Source organism: Aquarana catesbeiana, linkage group LG05 (genome assembly GCF_042186555.1).
Source record: "Aquarana catesbeiana isolate 2022-GZ linkage group LG05, ASM4218655v1, whole genome shotgun sequence".
Lineage (NCBI taxonomy): Eukaryota > Metazoa > Chordata > Amphibia > Anura > Ranidae > Aquarana > Aquarana catesbeiana.
This window is the reverse complement of record NC_133328.1, coordinates 30552463-30573309: the sequence shown is the minus strand read 5'-3', so window position 1 is coordinate 30573309 and position 20847 is coordinate 30552463. Positions and strand designations below refer to the sequence as shown.

At 44.8% G+C, this 20847-nt stretch overlaps 1 protein-coding gene across 1 annotated transcript in view; it reads left to right on the top strand.

Moving 5' to 3' along the window:
• The first annotated feature begins 12464 nt into the window (after window positions 1-12464).
• The window catches only part of SDHAF3 (succinate dehydrogenase complex assembly factor 3), a 92187-nt gene continuing 83804 nt past the window's right edge, over window positions 12465-20847 (top strand). Inside the window, exon 1 of the mRNA XM_073629561.1 lies at window positions 12465-12579. The gene's annotated coding sequence lies outside the window, so the exon portion shown is untranslated. The remainder of the gene's footprint in view (window positions 12580-20847) is intronic.

Genomic DNA, 20847 nt, shown 5'->3' with positions numbered 1-20847 from the left:
CATAGGTGTGTACCGAGCCTTATGCTGGCCACACGGATCAATTTTCAGACGAGAATATTCAGACGAAAAATATTTGTACATTCGCTGAATGAAAGAATGTTGTTTGAAATTTTCACTTGTTTTTAACATTCTGTTTTAAAACGAATGTAATTTCTGAATGAAAACCACATACACTGTCTGAAAATTCCTTTCACCAAGAAGTTTTTTATTATTTCCAAATTTTCCCGTCACTGTGGTTGAAAACGAATGTCAATTTGACCCCACTAATGATTAGAAAACCGAACGAACGTTCTTAAAATTACAATTATAATAGTGAATCACGACCGCTGGAGGTGCTCACATGGCTGGAGGATATGTAGAGGTGGTCCACTCCCAAGCTGAAACCATTTCAGCCCTATACCCACAGGGGTCCCGGAACTTCTCCTCCAGCCCTGTGAGCACCTCTAGCGGCCGTGATTTGCTATCATCGGCGGGACCGGGACACCTATGCAGATTTTGCATTTGACCAGATATGTACTTAAAGTGATTGCAAAGTCTCGTTTTCAAAAATGAATAAATAACAAACATGTTATACTTACCTCCTCTGTGTAGTTGGTTTTGCACAGAGCATAGCTCCCAACTGTCCCTGATTTGGAGCAATGTCCCTCTGTCCCTCTTTCCTCCTCATTTGTCCCTCATTTTGGTCTGATCTATATAGTTGTATAAAAAATGCAATTTTTATCTTTCAAAAAGTGTTTCCCAGTGCTAAACCTTTCATCTGATTTCTAAATTGCTGCATTTGTAAATTTTAAAAGCCAATATAAGGGAATGGCAGTGGTAAAAAAAATCCTTGTGGGTTTAATAAAACTTTTTTTTGGTTAATTCTCCTTAAGTGGGCTTAGCAGGGGGCGTGTCCTATTGCTAGTAAGTGTCCTTCATTCCCATCTCAAAATGTTGGAAGGTATGATAGAGCAGCCTGGATCCTCCTCTTTTTGGGTCCCTCTTCGCTGCTCCTGGCCCCTTCCTTCTGTCGAGTGCCCCCACAAGCAAAGAACTTGCTATGGGGGCACCCGAGCCGAGTCACAGCTCCCTATGTCCATTCAGACACGGAGCCCCGACCCGGCCCCGCCCCTTCTCTCCGCTGCTGTGTCTCAGCCAATCAGAAGGAGGGTCCTGGATGTCTAAGACACTCGTGGACATCGCTGGAGAGAGAAGGGGCTCAGGTAAGTGATTAGGGGGGTGCTGGGGAGGCTGCTACACACAGAAGGTTTTTTTTTATCTTAAAGTGGAGTTCCACCCACTTTTACAACTCTTCAGCATCCCTCACTAAACTGTGCACTGTAAACAAATTGGATATTTTTTAATTTTTTTTCTCAGTACCTACTGTATATCTGCTGTATTCATTTTTCACTTCCTGCTCCCTGGCCGTGGCCCATCACATCATTTCCTGTTTGCAATGCCTTCTGGGAAGGGGCGGCAACTTCCTCTGAGACTGCCGTTGCTATGGAAATCTGACCTGAAACCTATTACACTACTTGTGCTGCACTGAGCATGTGCGAGATCTGCAAGTGTGAGATCCAGGAAGAAATACAGTCTGGCTTCAGATGCCCACACTTAAGATGGCCACGGCCTGCTGTAAGTTTAAAAAAATAGCAAACTACTGCTAAACTAACAAAACAGACCTTAGTTTACAGACTAACTTTACTAGAATACATTAAGCATTTGTATTATAGGGGTATTTTTATTTAAAAAGTATAATTTCGGCCAGAACACCACTTTAATGCATAGAATGCATTAAGATGAAAAACCTTCTGCCTTTACAACTCTTTTTATTAAACTGCCCACTAGATGGCACTTTTCCCTTTTTATATACACTCACACACACAGGCATACCTCCCAACTTTTTGAGATGGGAATGAGGGACACCTATCAGCAAAAGTATGCAGGCATAGGACACACCCCCTGCCACGCCCACTTAAAGGAGAATTGTACAAAAAAACAAGATTGGTTAAACCCACAAGTGCATTTTTACCACTACTATTCCTTTATACTGGCTTTTGGAATTTACAAATTCAGCAATTTAGAAATCAGATGAAAGGTTTAGCACTGGGAAACACTTTTTGATAGATAAAAAGTGCATTTTATATACAACTATATAGATCAGACCAAAATGAGGGACAAATGAGGAGGAATGAGGGACATTGCTCCAAATCAGGGACAGTCCCTCGAAATCAGGGACAGTTGGGAGCCATGCACACAGGAACGGTGGGGGAAATCGCATTTGATTCTTTGCAGGGTGATTTGCGCCCATTTAATGTGTATTAATGCAAATTGCAACGCAAAGAATCAGTACTTGGTATCAGCGAGTACTTACCGAAAATATTGATACTCGTACTCGCCCATAAAAAAAAAAACAGTATCGGTGCAACCCTAAAGAGGACCCAACAAGCAGAAGACTTGTGAAAAAAAAAAATATACAAAATGAAAAAACTAAGTAAATATAATGGAGAGAGTGAGGAACCCAGCAAATATGTAATAGGTAGTAAAAGTTACAAAGGTGAACTTATGCTTCAGCCCAAACTAGGCCACAGAATCCCTGCACGTACACAAACGCCTTTGAAATGAATAGGCTTACTTGCCGCATTTATGCTGAAAAATATGTGTTAACTGGAGGTGAAAAGTGCAAGACTTCGATTTTAAAAACCCTGGCTCGGGTTTCCGCTCTCTCCCAGCCAAGATTCATGAAAAAGTTTACCTAAGCTTTTAAGAAGAAAGTGAAAGGAGAACGGCCCTCCGATGTTTCCTGGCCAACAGGTTAATGTAGACTATATACAATGTTCTGTTTGCAGAAGTAACTTGTTGGAGAGAAGTCGCGTGGGGGGGGACCCCAATAGAAGTCATACATAGGTGTTAATAATATGAGCCGACTCCTTTATTTGTTGGAGTAAGATTAAGATCGGATTGCAAGATTACTTTTTTAGATAGTCTTATTTTGTTGGTGATGGTAAAAGTTGTCAGATCCAAGGAATTATGTGTAATTACATGTTGGGTCCTGATCAGACAGGTTTAATATAATCTATAATAAAGCAAGTATTTTTATATATGCTTGTTGACTAAAAAAATACATTATAACTTTATTTTGGTACTGTAGCGATCTGAGGTGATTATGCTCAAGTGGTGTATACGTTTTCAGGAACACCGGTCAATCCAGGCTGTATTTTTTAAGGGTGTGGCAGCCCAATTTTATTTAAACGAAACAAACTTCACAGAAAGTCTTCCCTCGCAGGGGGTTCCACCATCATTGTATAACAGAAAAACTTCAGCCTCCCGGCCCACTCACTCTTACTTATTCAAACTCCCTCCTGGAGCTTACTTGCTCAGCTGCGTGCTGCTTGGTCACGGGCCAGATCTGCCTCATACAGACATACTAGAGAGCGCCTGTCCCTCTTTCGTGGCGGCGTCTCCACCTAAAAGCCTTCCCGACTCCCACACCAGGCCACCTGCCTGAAGGGTGGAGGGGTATGCCTATATATCAAGAATAATGTACAAGTGAATGTGAGAGATGACATCACTAAGGGAGCTAGGGAGGAGATGGAATCATTATAGGTAGTGCTCCAAAGGGATGAAACTAAGGGGAAAGTGATACTGGGAGTAGGCTATAGGACCCCTAACCTGAGGGAGGAGGGGGAGACGAACCTCCTATCACAAATTGCATTAGCGGCAAGGATGGGAGGTGTCATCATAATGGGGGACTTTAATTATCCAGACATAGACTGGGCGGAAATAACCGCGCTTTCGTCTAAGGCTTGCTAGTTCCTAAATGTCTTGCAGGACAATTTTATGGGTCAGATGGTAGACGCACCAACTAGATACAAAGCGTTACTAGACCTACTGATTTCCAACAATACAGACCTGATCACGGATGTGGAAATACGGGGCAATTTAGGTAACAGCGATCACAGGTCAGTATAAATTACACAAATAGGAAGCATAAGAGGAATACAAAGACACTGAATTTCAAAAGAGCCAACTTCCCTAAACTAAGAACCTTGCCAGAAGATATAAATTGGGATAAAATCTTAGGAACAAAGAACGCGGAGGAAAGATGGGTTTGCTTTAAGAGCATATTATTTCCCCACTGGGAAATAAATTGAAAAGAGCGAACAGAAGTCCTGGATGGCTTAACTCCAATGTAAAAAGGCATATAAAAGCAAAGGAGAAGGCCTTCAAAAAATACAAGGCTGAGGGATCATCATCAGCATTCAGACTTTACCAAAAATGCAACAAGACATGTAAGAGTGCAATTAGAGTGGCTAAGATAGAACACAAAAGACTCATAGCAAAGGAGAGCAAAAAATGCCCCCAAGGATTTCTTTAAGTATGTAAACAGTAGAAGAAGGAGGACAGACCATATTGACCCCATAAAGAATGAGGAAGGGAATCTGGTTACAAAGGATGGTGAGATGGAGAAGGTATTGAATTTATTCTTCTCCTCAGTATTCACGAGGGAATCGGGGGGCTTCAGTAACCAAAACTGCAGTGTTTATCCTCATGACACATCACAGGAAGCACCTCCATGGTTAACAGAGGACAGAATTAGAAATAGATTTGAAAAACTTAACAATAATAAGTCACCGGGATCAGATGGCTTGCACCCGAGGGTCCTTAGGGAACTCAGTCAAGTAATTGCCAGACCATTGTTCCTAATTTTTACTGACAGTCTACTGAATGGAAAGGTACCAGCCGATTTGAGAAAAGCCAATGTAGCACCAATATTTAAAAAAGGGCCAAAATACATTCCTGGGAATTATAGACCAGTTAGCCTAACATCAATAGTATATAAGCTCTTGGAGGGGAAAATAAGGGACTATATACAAGATTTTAGTAATGAAAACTGTATCATTAGCAGTAATCAGTGTGGATTCATGAAGAATTGTTTTTGCCAAACCAATCTATTAACCTTCTATGAGAAGGTGAGTTGCCATCTAGATAAAGGAAGGCCCGTAGACATGGTGTATCTGGATTTTGCAAAAGGATTTGACACAGTTCCCCATAAACGATTACTGTACAAAATGAGGTCCGTTGGCATGGACCATAGGGTGAGTACATGGATTGAAAACTGGCTACAAGGGCGAGTTCAGAGGGTGGTGATAAATGGGGAGTACTCGGAATGGTCAGGGGTGGGTAGTGGGGTTCCCCAGGGTTCTGTGCTGGGACCAATCCTATTTAATTCATGCATAAACGACCTGGAGGATGGGATAAACAGCTCAATCTCTGTATTTGCGGACGATACTAAGCTAAGCAGGGCAATAACCTTGCAAGTAGATCTGAACAAATTAATGGGGTGGGCAACTACATGACAAATGAGGTTTAATGTCGAAAAATGTAAAATAATGCATTTGGGTGGCAAAAATATGAATGCAATCTATACACTGGGGGGAGAACCTCTGGGGGGGATCTAGGATGGAAAAGGACCTGGGGGTCCTAGTAGATGATAGGCTCAGCAATGCCAAGCTGCTGCTAACAAAGCAAACAGAATATTGGCATTAAAAAGGGGATCAACTCCAGAGATAAAACGATAATTCTCCCGTTCTACAAGACTCTGGTCCGGCCGCACCTGGAGTATGCTGTCCAGTTCTGGGCACCAGTCCTTAGGAAGGATGTGCTGGAAATGGAGCGAGTACAAAGAAGGGCAACAAAACTAATAAAGGGTCTGGAGGATATTAGTTATGAGGAAAGGTTGCGAGCACTGAACTTATTCTCTCTGGAGAAGAGTCGTTTGAGAGGGGATATGATTTCAATATATAAATACCGTACTGGTGACCCCACAATAGAGATAAAACTTTTTCGCGGAAGGGAGTTTAATAAGACACGTGGCCACTCATTAAAATTAGAAGAAAAGAGGTTTAACCTTAAACTACGTAGAGGGTTCTTTACTGTAAGAGCGGCAAGGTTGTGCAATTCCCTTCCACAGGCGGTGGTCTCAGCGGGGAGCATTGATAGTTTCGAAAAACTATTAGATAAGCACCTGAATGACCACAACATACAGGGATATACAATGTAATACTGACACATAATCACACACATAGGTTGGACCTGATGGACTTGTGTCTTTTTTCAGCCTCACCTACTATGTAACTATATAATCAGGGGCACTCTGATGGAGACCCTAATGCAAGGGGGGCTCTGATGGGACATTGATGTAAGTGGGGACTTTGATAGGGATCCAGATATAAGTTGGGACTCTGATAGGGATACTGATGTAAGTAAGGTAAAAGAAGGAATCCTCTCTGCTGGGCGATTGTATTCTGACAGTGGGAATGATCAGCGCTGCAGCCCGGTAATCGAGAAACATTTCTAACATTCCCGCTCAATCTAAAATTCTGTTGATCAGAAACGACCATAGATGGAAATAAAATCATCTGGTCCTCGCTGAACCGTCCTAATTTCAATCCTTCATTTATTTGGAATCATATCATACTAAATCCAAAAAAAAAAAAAAAAGATCCCGGTAAAATGTATCAATTTATTACTCATTGATCTATAAGGCCCCTTTCACACGATCGGACCGTTCAGGTCCGCCTGTCAGTTTTGACGGCGGACCTGAACGGGCGCTCCATGTTAGTCTATGGAGCGATGGATGTCAGCGGAGACATGTCCGCTGACATCCGACCCGGTCCGATCCGCTAAAAGCAGACGGATGGCTCTACGTCCAGGTCCGTCGCTGGCGGATCGGATCGGGTGAGACCTGATGAAAACGGACATGCTGTCCGTTTTCATCCGATCCCTCAATAGGCGGCAGCGGCGCCTGACAAGCCCCTCCCCGCTCAGTGAGCAGAGAGGGACCTGTCATCCGCCGGCTCAGCCGAGATCAACGGACAGATCTCCCGCTGAGCCGGCGGACCGAGGCGGGCTCCGTAGAAACAGAGTCCGCCTCGTGTGAAAGGGGCCTTAAACCATTTTTTTTCCCCTGCCCCCGAATATTTGTAAAATAAACAATGTGGTCTTGAACATTTTGGAGATCCCTGCATTAAGGTGCCAAATCTGCGCTGTAGGGCACCACAATACATAGTAATATCACATTATGTAAAAAAGGGCGATTTTAGCATGTAATGCCCCGTACACACGGTCGGACTTTGTTCAGACATTCCGACAACAAAATCCATGGATTTTTTCAGACGGATGTTGGCTCAAACTTGTCTTGCATACACACAGTCACACAAAGTTGTCAGAAAATCCGATCGTTCTGAACGCGGTGACGTAACACACGTACGTCGGGACTATAAACGGGGCAGTGGCCAATAGCTTTCATCTCTTTATTTATTCTGAGCATGCGTGGCACTTTGTGCGTCGGATTTGTGTACACACGATCGGAATTTCCGACAACGGATTTTGTTGTCGGAAAATTTTATATCCTGCTCTCAAACTTTGTGTGTCGGAAAATCCGATGGAAAATGTGTGATGGAGCCTACACATGGTCGGAATTTCCGACAACAAGGTCCTATCACACATTTTCCATCGGAAAATCCGACTGTGTGTACAGAGCATTAGGGTTTGTTGTCTTAGGCTCGGTTCACACTACCGCGACTTGGGATCCGACTTGTAAGCCCTCAAGTCGCCCCAAGTCGCCCCAGAAAGAGATTCACATTACAGTGCATGGGAGCGTCTTAATAGACACTACTGAAGTCGCTCCGACTTCAGAGCGTACTCCCTGTACTACTTGGATCCGACTTTGATCCGACTTCAGCCTATTGACTATCATTGAAGTCGGATCGCCGTCTCGCATGATCCGACTTCGGCATGCGACTTGTGCTCAAATGATCTTGAGGGGAACTCCGCGCCAAATTTTAAATAAAAATCCGGCATGGGTTCCCCCTCCAGGAGCATACCAGGCCCTTGGGTCTGGTATGGACCTTGAGGAGAACCCCCTACGCCGAAAAAACGGCGTGGGGGGTCCCCCCCAATCCATACCAGACCCTTATCCGAGCACGCAGCCCGGCCGGACAGGAATGGGGGTGGGGACGAGCGAGCGCCCCCCCCCCCCCTCCTGAACCGTACCAGGCCGCATGCCCTCAACATGGGGGGTTTGGTGCCTTGGGGGAGGGGGGCGCGCTGCGGCCCCCCCCACCCCAAAGCACCTTGTCCCCATGTTGATGAGGACAAGGGCCTCTTCCCGACAACCCTGGCCGTTGGTTGTCGGGGTCTGCGGGCGGGGGGCTTATCGGAATCTGGGAGCCCCCTTTAATAAGGGGGCCCCCAGATCCCGGCCCCCCCACCCTATGTGAATAGGTATGGGGTACATGGTACCCCTACCCATTCACCTAGGGAAAAAAGCGTCAATAAAAAACACAGTACACAGGTATTTAAAATAATTTATTAGGCAGCTCCGGGATCTTCTTCCGACTCCGGGGGTCTCTCCGGCGTCTTCTCCCGGTGTCCGCATCTTCTGCCGGCTCCACCGCTATCTTCTGGCGCTCTTTTGCCAGCGGTGGTCCGGACCTCTGGATCATCTTCTTCCCTCTTCTCTTCCAGAGATGTTGACACGACGCTCTCCCCAGCCAGAATGGTTTCTGTGCGCTCTGCAAGGGACTTATATAGGCCGTGACCCCGCCCCCTTATGCCGTCACAGTCCCTGGGCATGCTGGGTCTGTGACGTTTTAGGAGGCGTGGTCACCGGGTGATGACCATGCCCCCTTATGACGGCACAGCCCCAGCATGCCCTGGGACAGTGACCTCATAAGGGGGCGGGGTCACCGCCTATATAAGTCCGTTGCGGAGCGTTCAGAGACCATTCCAGCTGGAGAGAGCGTCGTGTCAACATCTTTGGAAGAAAAGAAGAAGGCAGAAGTCCGGACCACCGCTAGCAATTGAGCTGCAGAAGATAGCGGAGGAGCCGGCAGAAGATGCGGACACCGGGAGGAGACGGCGGAGAGACCCCCGAAGTCGGAAGAGGACCCCCGAAGTCGGAAGAAGATCCCGGAGCTGCCTAATAAATTATTTTAAAAAACCTGTGTACTGTTTGTTTTATTGACGCTTTTTTCCCCTAGGTGAATGGGTAGGGGTACCATGTACCCCATACTCATTCACATAGGGTGGGGGGCCGGGATCTGGGGGCCCCCTTATTAAAGGGGGCTCCCAGATTCCGATAAGCCCCCCGCCCGCAGACCCCGACAACCAACGGCCAGGGTTGTCGGGAAGAGGCCCTTGTCCTCATCAACATGGGGACAAGGTGCTTTGGGGTGGGGGGGGCCGCAGCGCGCCCCCCTCCCCCAAGGCACCAACCCCCCCATGTTGAGGGCATGCGGCCTGGTACGGCTCAGGAGGGGGGGGGGGCGCTCGCTCGTCCCCACCCCCATTCCTGTCCGGCCGGGCTGCGTGCTCGGATAAGGGTCTGGTATGGATTGGGGGGACCCCCCACGCCGTCCTTTCGGCGTAGGGGGGTTCTCCTCAAGATCCATACCGGACCCAAGGGCCTGGTATGCCCCTGGGGGGGGGAACCCATGCCGGATTTTTATTTAAAATTTGGCGCGGAGTTCCCCCTAAAGATTCATACCAAACACAGTGGCGGGGATCCAAGTCGGATCCCCGTTCATTGAAAGTCGGATCCACAAGTCGTGTTGAAGTCGGGTTAAAGTCGCGTTGCAAAGTCGCGTTGAAGTCGTGTTGCCCCTGTGTGAATCGAGCCTTAATGCAACGCACCTAAACTAAAAAAAGAAGTTCTGGCTGCACATAAAGTGTAATTAGTTAATCTCTTGCTGACCGCCCCACGTACATTTACTGCTACTGAGCGCAGATTAACGTACAGATTAACGTACAGGTACTGATCCTGCACTTCTGGGTCTGCAGCCACCAGCGACCCACTCCCGCTGTGATTGGACACAGCGGGAGCCAATCAGGTCCTGTGGACTCGAAGCCTGCCAGGAGGCAGAATGGCGGTCTCTCTATGTAAACAAGGCAAATCGTCGTTCTGTGACAAGGGAAGGTAGTGATCCAGTGTTTCTGCTAAGCGGAAACACGGATCTCTGCCCCCCCCCCCAGTAAAATCACCTCCCCCACACGGTTTGCAAGCACTCCCTAGGCACACACGTAACCCTTTGATCGCCCCTGATGTTAACCCCTTCCCAGCCAGTGTCATTAGTACAGTGACAGTGCTTATTTTTTAGCACTGATCACTATATTAGTGTTACTGGTCCCCAAAAAAGTATCAAATGAGTTAGTTAGTATCCGTTTTGTCCGCCGCAATGTCGCAGTCCTGCTATAAGTGGCTGATCGCCGCCATTACTAGTTAAAAAATAAATAAATAAAAATTCCATAAAAATATCCCATGGTTTGTAGACGCTATAACTTTTGCGCAAACCAACTAAAAAAATACGCTTATTGGGATTGTTTTTTTTACCAAATATACGTAGCTGAATACATATTGATCTAATTGATGAAAAACTTGATTTTTTAAATTTTTTATTGGATATGTTTTATAGCAGAAAGCAAAAAATATTGTTTTTTTTTGTTTTTTTTTTCAAAATTTTCGGTATTTTTGTTTTTGTTTATAGCCCAAAAAATAAAAACCGCAGAGGTGATCAAAGACCCCCAAAAGAAAGCTCTATTTGTGGGAAAAAAAGGACATCAATTTTATTTGGGTACAACGTCACACGACACCACTTATGGACCGCCGCACGCCGATATACGTCCTAAGTTTGAAGAGGAATATCGCTGTTATGGCAGCAGCGAACTGCTGCAACCCCGGTATCCTCTTCTTTGGCTGGCGGTCCGCTTTCCGATAAGAGTGGTCTCTGTGGCGGATTCACCGCAAGATCACTTTAATTGGCGGCGGGAGAGGCCCCCCCGCCTCTTGTCGCGCTCCAGTGCCCTCCGACGCTTACTAGAGCCACCGGCAGCGGCGGAGTCGTTCGGATGTTACCCCTTGATGGGTATGGAGACGAGTGAGGGGAAGATGGCCCCCACTCGTCAGAACATTGCAGGGCGGAAGCGACGTCAGAACGTCACTTTCACCCATAGCTCTTAAAGGGACATTTAAAAAAAAAAAATTTTAAATGACAAAATTTTTTTTTTTTTAATTTTTTTTTATTGCATTTTAGTCTAAATATGAGATCTGAGGTCTTTTTGACCCCGGATCTCACATTAAAGAGGTCCTGTCATGCTTTTTTTCTATTACAAGGAATGTTTACATTCCTTGTAATAGGAATAAAAGTGACACAAATGTATTTATTTTTTAAAAACAGTGTAAAAATAAAAAATAAAAGGTAAAATAAATAAGGAAAAAATATTTTTTTTTAAACTCGCCCCGCCCAGAGCTCGCGTGCAGAAGCGAATGCATACGTGAGCAGCGCCCGCATATGAAAAACGTGTTCAAACCATACACCCCGCGATCGGTAGAGCAAGAGCAATAATTCTAGCCCTAGACCTCCCCTATAACGCAAAACATGCAACCTGTAGAATTGTTTAAACGTCGCCTATGGAGATTTTTAAGGGTAAAAGTTTGTCGCTATTCCACAAGCGGGCGCAATTTTGAAGCGTGACATGTTGGGTTTCAATTTACTCGGCGTAACATTATCTTTCACAATATAAAACAAAACTGGGCTAACTTTACTGTTGTCTTATTTTTTAATTTAAAAAAAGCTTATATTTTCCTAAAAAAAGTGCGCTCGTAAGACCATTGCGCAAATACGGTGTGACAGAAAGTATTGCAACGACCTCCATTTTATTCTCTAGGGTGTTAGAAAAAAATTCATAATGTTTGGGGGGTTCTAAGTAATTTTCTAGCAAAAAAATCTGCTTTTAACTTGTAAACAACAAATCTCAAAAAGAGGCTCAGTCCTTAAGTGGTTAAAGCAACACAGTATCGTATCGTACAAAAATGGCCGGTTTGTGAAGGGGGGGGGGGGGAGGTGTAAATCTTCTGGAGTTAAAGCATACCTCTCAACATGGGATGGGAATGAGGGACACCTACTAACAAACATATGCAGGCATAGGACACGCCCCCTGCCACACCCCCTTAAAGGAGAATTAACCCAAAAAAAGGTTAATCAAATCCACAAGGACTTTTTTTTTTACCACTACTATTCCTTTATATTGGCTTTTAAAATGAACAAATGCAGCCATTTAGAAATTGGAGGAAAGGTTTAGCACTGGGAAACACTTTTGAAATATAAAAAGTGCATTTTATATACAACTATATAGATCAGACCAAAATGAGGGACAAATGAGGAGGAAAGAGGGACATTGCTCCAAATCAGGGACAGTCCCTCCAAATCAGGGACAATTGGGAGCTATGTTAAAGCGGTTATAATGTAAAACAGTATCAGAATATAAATTAATTATCATACAAATCTTTCTTTTGCAGGTGTGATCAGGTAAATTCCAGGCAGCAGCAGTAACAGCTGAACAGCTCCTAGAAATTCACAGACAACAGCGCCACCTGCTGTACACTCTCAAAAGCACTGCTATGGGGGGAAAAAAAGCCGCCCACAGTAAAGATGGCGCCGGCAGTACTTCCTGATTGTGAACAGCTAATTACGTAAGTTTGCTGACTACATTGCCCGCGGTGGTCCAAACTTCAGCAGAGGGAAATCGCGTTTTCTGGTAAGAGAGCTATCCTGCTTCCTGCCATTGTTAATATTTACAGATTTTTAGGTATTGTACCCCTCTGAGGGTCCTGGGTGATGGAGGCACGGGGGGGTTGCCAGTACTACAGATATAGGTGTGTCATGTGACCTCCTTCTAGGTCATATAGGAGTGTAATGAGAGTCCTGCAGACAGCAGGTTGGGCTTCCTGTGATCTCAGGGGGGGGGGGAGGGGTGCTTATCATTGAATGCATTCATGTCATGGGGTTGCTGGTGTCACAGAGGAGAATGAAGGAGCAGCCAGTGCTGACCTCTGCTATGGACAATGCTGGTTGCCTGGCTGCCATGGTGATCCTTCACCTTCACCTGTGACCTGGAAGAAGTATATCCAATCGCTGACCTCGCCTTTTCTGGAAATTTTTGTTTAACCACTTAAGGACCGAGCCTCTTTCTGAGATTTGTTGTTTACAAGTTAAAAACAGGTTTTTTTTTTGCTAGAAAATTACTTAGAACCCCCAAACATTATACATTTTTTTTAACACCCTAGAGAATAAAATGGTGGTCGTTGCAATACTTTCTGTCACACCGTATTTGCGCAGCGGTCTTATAAGCGCATTTTTTGGGGAAAAAAATACACTTTTTTTAAAATTAAAAAATAAGACAACAGTAAAGTTAGCCCAATTTTTTTTTATATTGTGAAAGATGATGTTACGCTGAGTAAACGGATACCCAACATGTCACGCTTCAAAATTGCACCTGCTCATGGAATGGCGACAAACTTTTACCCTTAAAAATCTCCATAGGCAATGTTTTAAAAATTCTACATGTTTTGCGCTACAGAGGCGGTCTAGGGCTAGAATTATTGCTCTCGCTCTACCGGTTGCGGCAATACCTCACATGTGTGGTTTGAACACCGTTTTCATATGCGGGCGCTACTCGCGTATGCGTTCGCTTCTGCGCGTGAGCTCGTCGGGACGGGACGTGTTTAAAAAAAAAAAAATTCTTATTTATTTTACCTTTTTATTTTTACACTGTTCTTTAAAAAAAAAAATGTGTCACTTTTATTCCTATTACAAAGAATGTAAACATCACAATGTAATAGAAAAAAAGCATGACAGGACCTCTTAGATATGAGATCTGGGGTCAAAGACCTCAGATCTCATATTTACACTAAAAAAATTCAATAAAAAAAAAATGGCCCTTTTAAGATCTGTGGGTGGAAGTGAAATTTTGATGTCGCTTCCGCCCTGCAATGGTATGGAGATGGGTGGGGGCCATCTTCCCCTCACTCGTCTCCATACCCAGCAAGGGACAACATCTGATCGCCTCTGCCGCTACCGACGGCTCCAGTAAGCGGCGGAGGGCACCGGAGCAAGGCGGGAGAGGGGGGGGCCCTCTCCCACCGCCGTTAAAAAAGATGTTGCGGCAAATCCGCCGCAGAGACCACCATTATCGGAAAGGGGACCGCCGGCCGAAGAAGAGGATACTGGGATACAACAATGTTCCTCTTCAAAGTTAGGACGTATATCGGCGTGCGGCGGTCTGTAAGTGGTTAAATCTGTATTTTTTGCTAGAAAATTACTTAGAAAGCCCAAACATTATATGTTGTTTTTTAAAAAATTTTTAAGCAGAGACCCTAGAGAATAAAATGGCGATCGTTGCAATATTTTGTGCCACACTGTATTTACGCAACGGTCTTTCAAACACAATTTTAACCACCCGCCGCAGATGTACAAGGTGGCTCGGCTGCGCAAATCGCGGTACGGCGATTCATGCACTAGCTTTCATGGGCGCATACGCGCTACGATTGGCTCCCCCCCTGCTGGCCAATCAGCGATCGTTCCCCACAGAGACAGAATGGGGATCTGCTGAAGGAAACGAGGTAGGTCTCCGTTCTGTCAGGGGATGACACTGAGATCTGTCTTCCTGCTAAGCAGAAAGACGGATCTGTGTGTTTCCCCAGTCACACCGTCCCCCATACAGTTAGAAAACACACAGTCAGAACACATTTAACCCCTAGATCGCCCCTGATGTTAACCCCTTCCCTGCCAGTGTCATTAGTACAATAACATTGCTTAATTTTACCACTGATGACTGTAATAATGTCACTGGTTCCCAAAAAGGTGTCAAAAATGTCAGTAAGTCCTCATGCACACGGACGTTTTTACAGCCGCGTTTTTCACAGCTTAAAAACGCCTGTCTATGTTAGTCTATGGATTCATGCCCACCTAGACGTTTTTGAGCTGCAAATAGCCTAGGCGTTTTTAAGCTGTAAAAAAAACCCAGGACCAGTGCGTTCCGAGGAGCGGCGCTAGAGCTGTAAAAACGCGAAACGCGGAAAAATGCGCAAAAACGCGACCGCGGCGTTTTTTCGCGTTTTTTAACTCCGGCGTTTTTTGGTTAAAAAGAGATGATTGGACACTGTAATCTCTGTAAAAACAGGAATTTCCTGTCTGGACATTAGATTACCCCTAACCCTAACTCCTAACCCTAACCCTAACTCCTAACCCTAACCCTAACCCCCTAACCCTAACTCCTAACCCTAACCCCTAACCCTAACCCTAACCCCTAACCCCTAACCCCCTAACCCCCTAACCCTAACTCCTAACCCTAACTCCTAACCCTAATCCTAAACCCTAACCCTAACCCCAACCGTAACCCTAACCCCTCCTCCCATATGTGTATTCACTTACCTGAGTGTCACTAGCATCCGTTCCTCCGGTGACACAGAGCTACGCAGTGTCCATCCTTGTGAGCCTTGGCCTGAGCCTCTCCAACAGGTCATCAAAGAGCGGCACTGACATCCTTGTAAAGTTGAAGAACTTTGTTGGATATGAGCGCAGTTGGGAATAAATATTGCCAAAGTACCCCGTAGAAAACCGATTGGATACCATTGGATGCACCCAAAATCGACGTCTGCTGCTTCTCTCCTCCTCCTGTCTCATTCTCCGCTGCCTCCGCAAAATAATCAGAAGGATTGCCTCATTGATCTTTTGCATGACAGGATCCATATTTCTCAGAAAAATATTGAAAAATACTGAAATATACTGAAAACTCTGAAACACTCTGAAACACTCTCTCCTCTCTCTCTCTCCTACCAAAATGGCACCGACACATGCTCATTAACATATTTTCTTTGGTTTCTGTGGCATTGTGGGAAATTTGGGAGTGTATATAGCTGAGAGATGTGTTTTTCTTTAAAAAACGCTACTTAGCGCTAACGCGGAAAAACGCGCAAAAACGCTAATGCAAAACACGGTAAAAATCGCGTTTTTAACGCCGGTTTTTCCAGGCGTCGAACCTAGCTTTACAGCTCGTTTTTTAAAACGTCCATGTGCATGAGGACTTAGGTGTCCGATCTGTCCGCCGCAATGTTGCAGTCCCGCTATAAATCACTGATCACCTCCATTACTAGTAAAAAAAATAAATAAATAAAAATGCCATAAAACTATCCCCTATTTTGTAGATGCGATAACTTTTGCACAAACCAATCAATATACACTTATTGGGATTTTTTTTTTACTAAAAATATGTAGAAGAATACATATCGGCCTAAACTGATGAATACGTTTTTTTTTGGATATGTATAATAGCAGAAAGTAAAAAATATATATTTTTTTTTTTTTCAAAATTGTCGCTTTTTTTTTTTTTTTGTTTATAGCGAAAAAAATAAAAACCGCAGAGGTGATCAAATACCACCAAAAGAAAGCTCTATTTGTGGGGAAAAAAAAGGACGTTAATTTTGTTTGGGTACAACGTCGCACGACCGCGCAATTGTCAGTTAAATTAACGCAGATGGCCTGGTCATTAACCGCTTCAGCCCCGGAAGATTTTACCCCCTTCCTGACCAGAGCGTTTTTTGCGATTCGGAACTGCTCCGCTTTAACTGACAATGGCGCAGTCGTGCGACGTGTCTCCCAAACAAAATTGACGTCCTTTTTTCCCCACAAATAGAGCTTTCTTTTGGTGGTATTTGATCACCTCTACGATTTTTATTTTTTGCGCTATAAACAAAATAAGAGCAACAATTTTGGAAAAAAAAACGCATTATTTTTTTACATTTTGCTATAATAAATATCCCCCAAAAATATATAAAAAAAAACATTTTTTTTCCCTCAGTTTAGGCCGATATGTATTCTTCTAAATATTTTTGCTAAAAAATCGCAATAAGCGTTTATTGATTGGTTTGCGCAAAAGTTATAGCGTTTACAAAATAGGGGGTAGTTTTATGGCATTTTTATTAATAATTTTTTTTTTTTACTAGTAATGGCGGCGATCAGCAATTTTTATTGTGACTGCGACATTATGGCGGACACGTCGGACATTTTTGACACATTTTTGGGACCATTGTCATTTATACAGCGATCAGTGCGATTAAAAATGCATTGATTCCTGTATAAATGACAGTGGCAGTGAAGGGGTTAACCACTAGGGGGCGGGGAGAGGTAAAGTATGTCCTAGGGGAGTGATTACTAACTGTAGGGGGAGGGGCTAGCTGTGACATGTCACTGATCTCTGCTCCCGATGACAGGGAGCAGAGATCAATGACACTTGTCACTAGGCAGAACATGCTGTTTACATCAGCACCTCCCCGTTCGTCCTCTCCGTGAGGCGATCGCGGGTATCCCCGTGGGGATCGAGTCAGCGGGACCCGACTCACGGAGCTCCCGGCCGGCGCGCACGCAATGGCACGGCGGGGAAGTCAAATGGACGTACCTGTGCCATTCTGCCGACGTACATCGGTGTGCGCCGGTCGGGAAGGGGTTAAGGGGGTAAATCCTTCCGGGGCTAAAGTGGTAAAAAAAAAAAAATAAATAAATAATAATAATACACTTTTAATGAATAAAACAAAAAAAAAAAACACAATATTTATCCCAATTTTTCTTGTATAATATGAGGCTGGGTTCAGACTGGTGCGGTAACCACAACGATTCCTGTGCGGGTTCCCGCATCACATCAGAATCACAAGGCAGTTTACACTGCGCTCTGCTGGGGGCGTCAATGTAAAGTTAATGACACCCCCAAATCGGCTGGCAGTGTGAGCTGTGGAATCTGATGGAATCGGATTGCATGGATCTGAACACCCATGTAATTCGATTTCAGCGCGGATGAAAAAAAAGGGCACCGCACCTATTTGGTGCGAATCCAGTGCAAATTAAGCAATGCTTAAAGAGGAGTTCCACCCAGGGGGGCCATTAAAAAAAAAAAAAAATACTGCAGCTGCTGACTTTTAACTGGACACTTACCTGTCCCTGGGTCCAGCGATGCGGGGGATCGAAGCCCCGCTCGTCTCCCCCTCCGTTCAGCGGCACCGGCATTGCAACTGTGGGCGCCGGGCTGTGGCTTCACAGCCTGGCACCCACTGCGCATGCGCGAGCGGCGCCGCTCGCTGTGATTGGCCGCTCAGTCACCTGGGACCTGTAATGGGTCCCAGATGATTGACAGGAGGGAGGGAGCAGAGCGGAGCCCTTCCTGTGCCGAGGGGGAAGTGATGTCACCAGCCCAGGCAAAGGAAGAGGCAGACTACGAGGGGCCACCTAGCAACAGGCATTTAGAGGTAAGTTAAAAAAAATATATCCAAATGTTTTTTTGTTTTGTTTTTTAGGATTTTTATGTATTTTTGTTTTTTGGGTGGAACCCCACTTTAATGTATGGCTCACATGTCATTTGTATAGGAATCCGGTGCGATTCATGTACAGATGACATGCAATGCGGCACACCGCATCAATGTGTGAACCCAGCCTAAAAGATGATGTTACGCCGAGTAAAAAGATGCCTAACATGTGACGCTTTAACCACTTAAGGACCAAGCCTATTTCTGACATTTGTTGTTTACAAGTTAAAATCCATATTTTTTGCTAGAAAATTACTTAGAACCCCCAAACATTTTATATATATTTTTTTTGGCAGAGAAAAAAATTGGGGACCATTGCAATACTTTTTCACACCGTATTTGCGCAGCGGTCTTAAGCCTCGTACACACGATCGTATTTTAAACAAACTTTTCAGTGGATTTCTGTCCAAAGGGCATTGGCCGTAAACTTGGTATGCATACACACGGCAGGACTTTTTAGGCAACAAACACGAACGTAGTGACGTTTCAACGCACTGACGACACTTCAAAAGAGGACGTTCAATTCTCCGGCGCCACCCTTTGGTCAACTTCTGTATTGTTGTTTGATCTTTTGCATTGGTTCTGAGCATGCGTGTTTGTACTTTACTAAAGTCCGATGGTTTTGTGTACACACGATCGGACTTGCCGGCGTAGGACTTTTGTTGCCGCCAAGTTTATTTGTTCGCACAGCCGACATTTGTCCGATGTAAACAGAAAAAGTTTGTCCGATGGAGCGTACACGCGGTCGGATGTTGCCTTAAAACAGGTAATTTGCATGTTTGTTGTCAAAAAGTCCGATCGTGTATGTATGGGCCTTTACAAGCGCAATTCTTTTGGAAAAAACGCACTTTTTTTTTTTTTTTTTTTAACCACTTGCCACCCAGGCCAATTCTGACATTTCTCTCCTACATGTAAAAATCATCTTTTTTTTTTTTTGCTCGAAAATTACATAGAACCCCAAGACATTATATGCGTTTTTTTTTAGCAGAGACCCCAGAGAATAAAATGGCAGTCATTGCAACTTTTAATCTCGCACGGTATTTGTGCAGTAATTTTTCAAACGCGTTTTTTTTTTTGTAAAAAAAACAGTTTCATGCTTTTAAAAAAAACAAGACAAAAAAAAAAAGAGTAAAGTTAGCCCAATTTTTTTGCATAATGTGAAAGATGAAGTTACGCCGAGTAAATAGATACCTAACATGTCACGCTTCAAAATTGCACACGCTTGTGGAATGGCGCCAAACTTTGGTACCTAAAAATCCCCATAGGAGACGCTTTAAAATTTTTTACTGGTTACATCTTTTGAATTACTGAGGAGGTCTAGGGCTCATTGGAGCGCTGGGCTGTGGAGGGGGGCGGCCGGCTCAGGCCCTCAGCGGTTCGCTGAGTCGGGTGTCTGTCGGCATATGGCGGGTCCTGACTCCATGGTGGTGATGACGCGGAGCCTGGACCGACTTCTGTGATGTCAGCAGAGAGCCAACTTCAGCCCGCTCTCTGCTGAAAACTGGTCACAGGAGTGCAAAACGAACTGCACACCTGTGATCCATAGGAGGAGTCCAGCCAAACAAGCTTTATTTATACTTCTCCTTTAAGTCAAAAAAGAAGTATCAAGGCTTCCCCTATTAATATTGTGACAGAAATGAAGCCCCCAGTCCAGAGACCATACACTGCAGCAATGGAGCCTGAGACATTCTGTTCTTATAAAGGAGCAGCTAGTAACCGTATGACTACAATTATCCAATCAAAACTGCACCCATTGGTGCCAAACACTATATCCAATCATAAACGGTGTTTTACGCCTGATTACCCACCTCCTGCCCACACTATAGCGGAAAGACGGCCACAGCGCGGGCTTACTTTGCCGGGAGGGCGCCCATGGAGGTCCTCCTATGATCGCACTGTGCGGGCGGCACACTCTGTGTCCTTCTGACTCAGCTGATCACAGATTGGGGTAAAGGGCCAATTACAGCAGCCTTTTATCATGTGATCAGCTGTGTCCAATGACAGCTGATCACGGATGTAAACACAAGCCGGTTATCCTCTTTTCTTTCCTCACGCTGACAGCCTGAGGAGAGAAGAAGAGAGCCGATAACCAGCTTGTGTTACATAGTTACATAGTAGGTGAGGTCAAAAAAAGACACAAGTCCATCAAGTCCAACCTATGTGTGTGATTATATGTCAGTATTACATTGTATATCTCTGTATGTTGCGGTCGTTCAGGTGATTATCTAATAGTTTCTTGAAACTATCAATGCATCCTTGCCGCTCTTACAGTAAAGAACCCTCAACGTAGTTTAAGGTTAAACCTCTTTTCTTCTAATTTTAATGAGTGGCCAAAGTGTTAAAGGGACATCGGCACTGATTATCAGTGCTGCCAATCGGTGCCTACCAGTGCCATCTCATCAGAGCCCATTATGCCGCGTACACACGGGCGGACTTTTCGACGGACTAGGTCCGGCGGACTTTTCGACTGAGTTTCGAATGAATGGACTTGCCTACACACAATCAACCAAAGTCCGACAGATTCATACGTGATGACGTACACCAGACTAAAATAAGGAAGTTGATAGCCAGTAGCCATTAGCTGCCCTAGGGTCGGTTTTTGTCTGTTGGACTAGCATACAGACATGGCGGACTTTTCAACCGGACTCGAGTCTGTCGGAAAGATTTGAAAC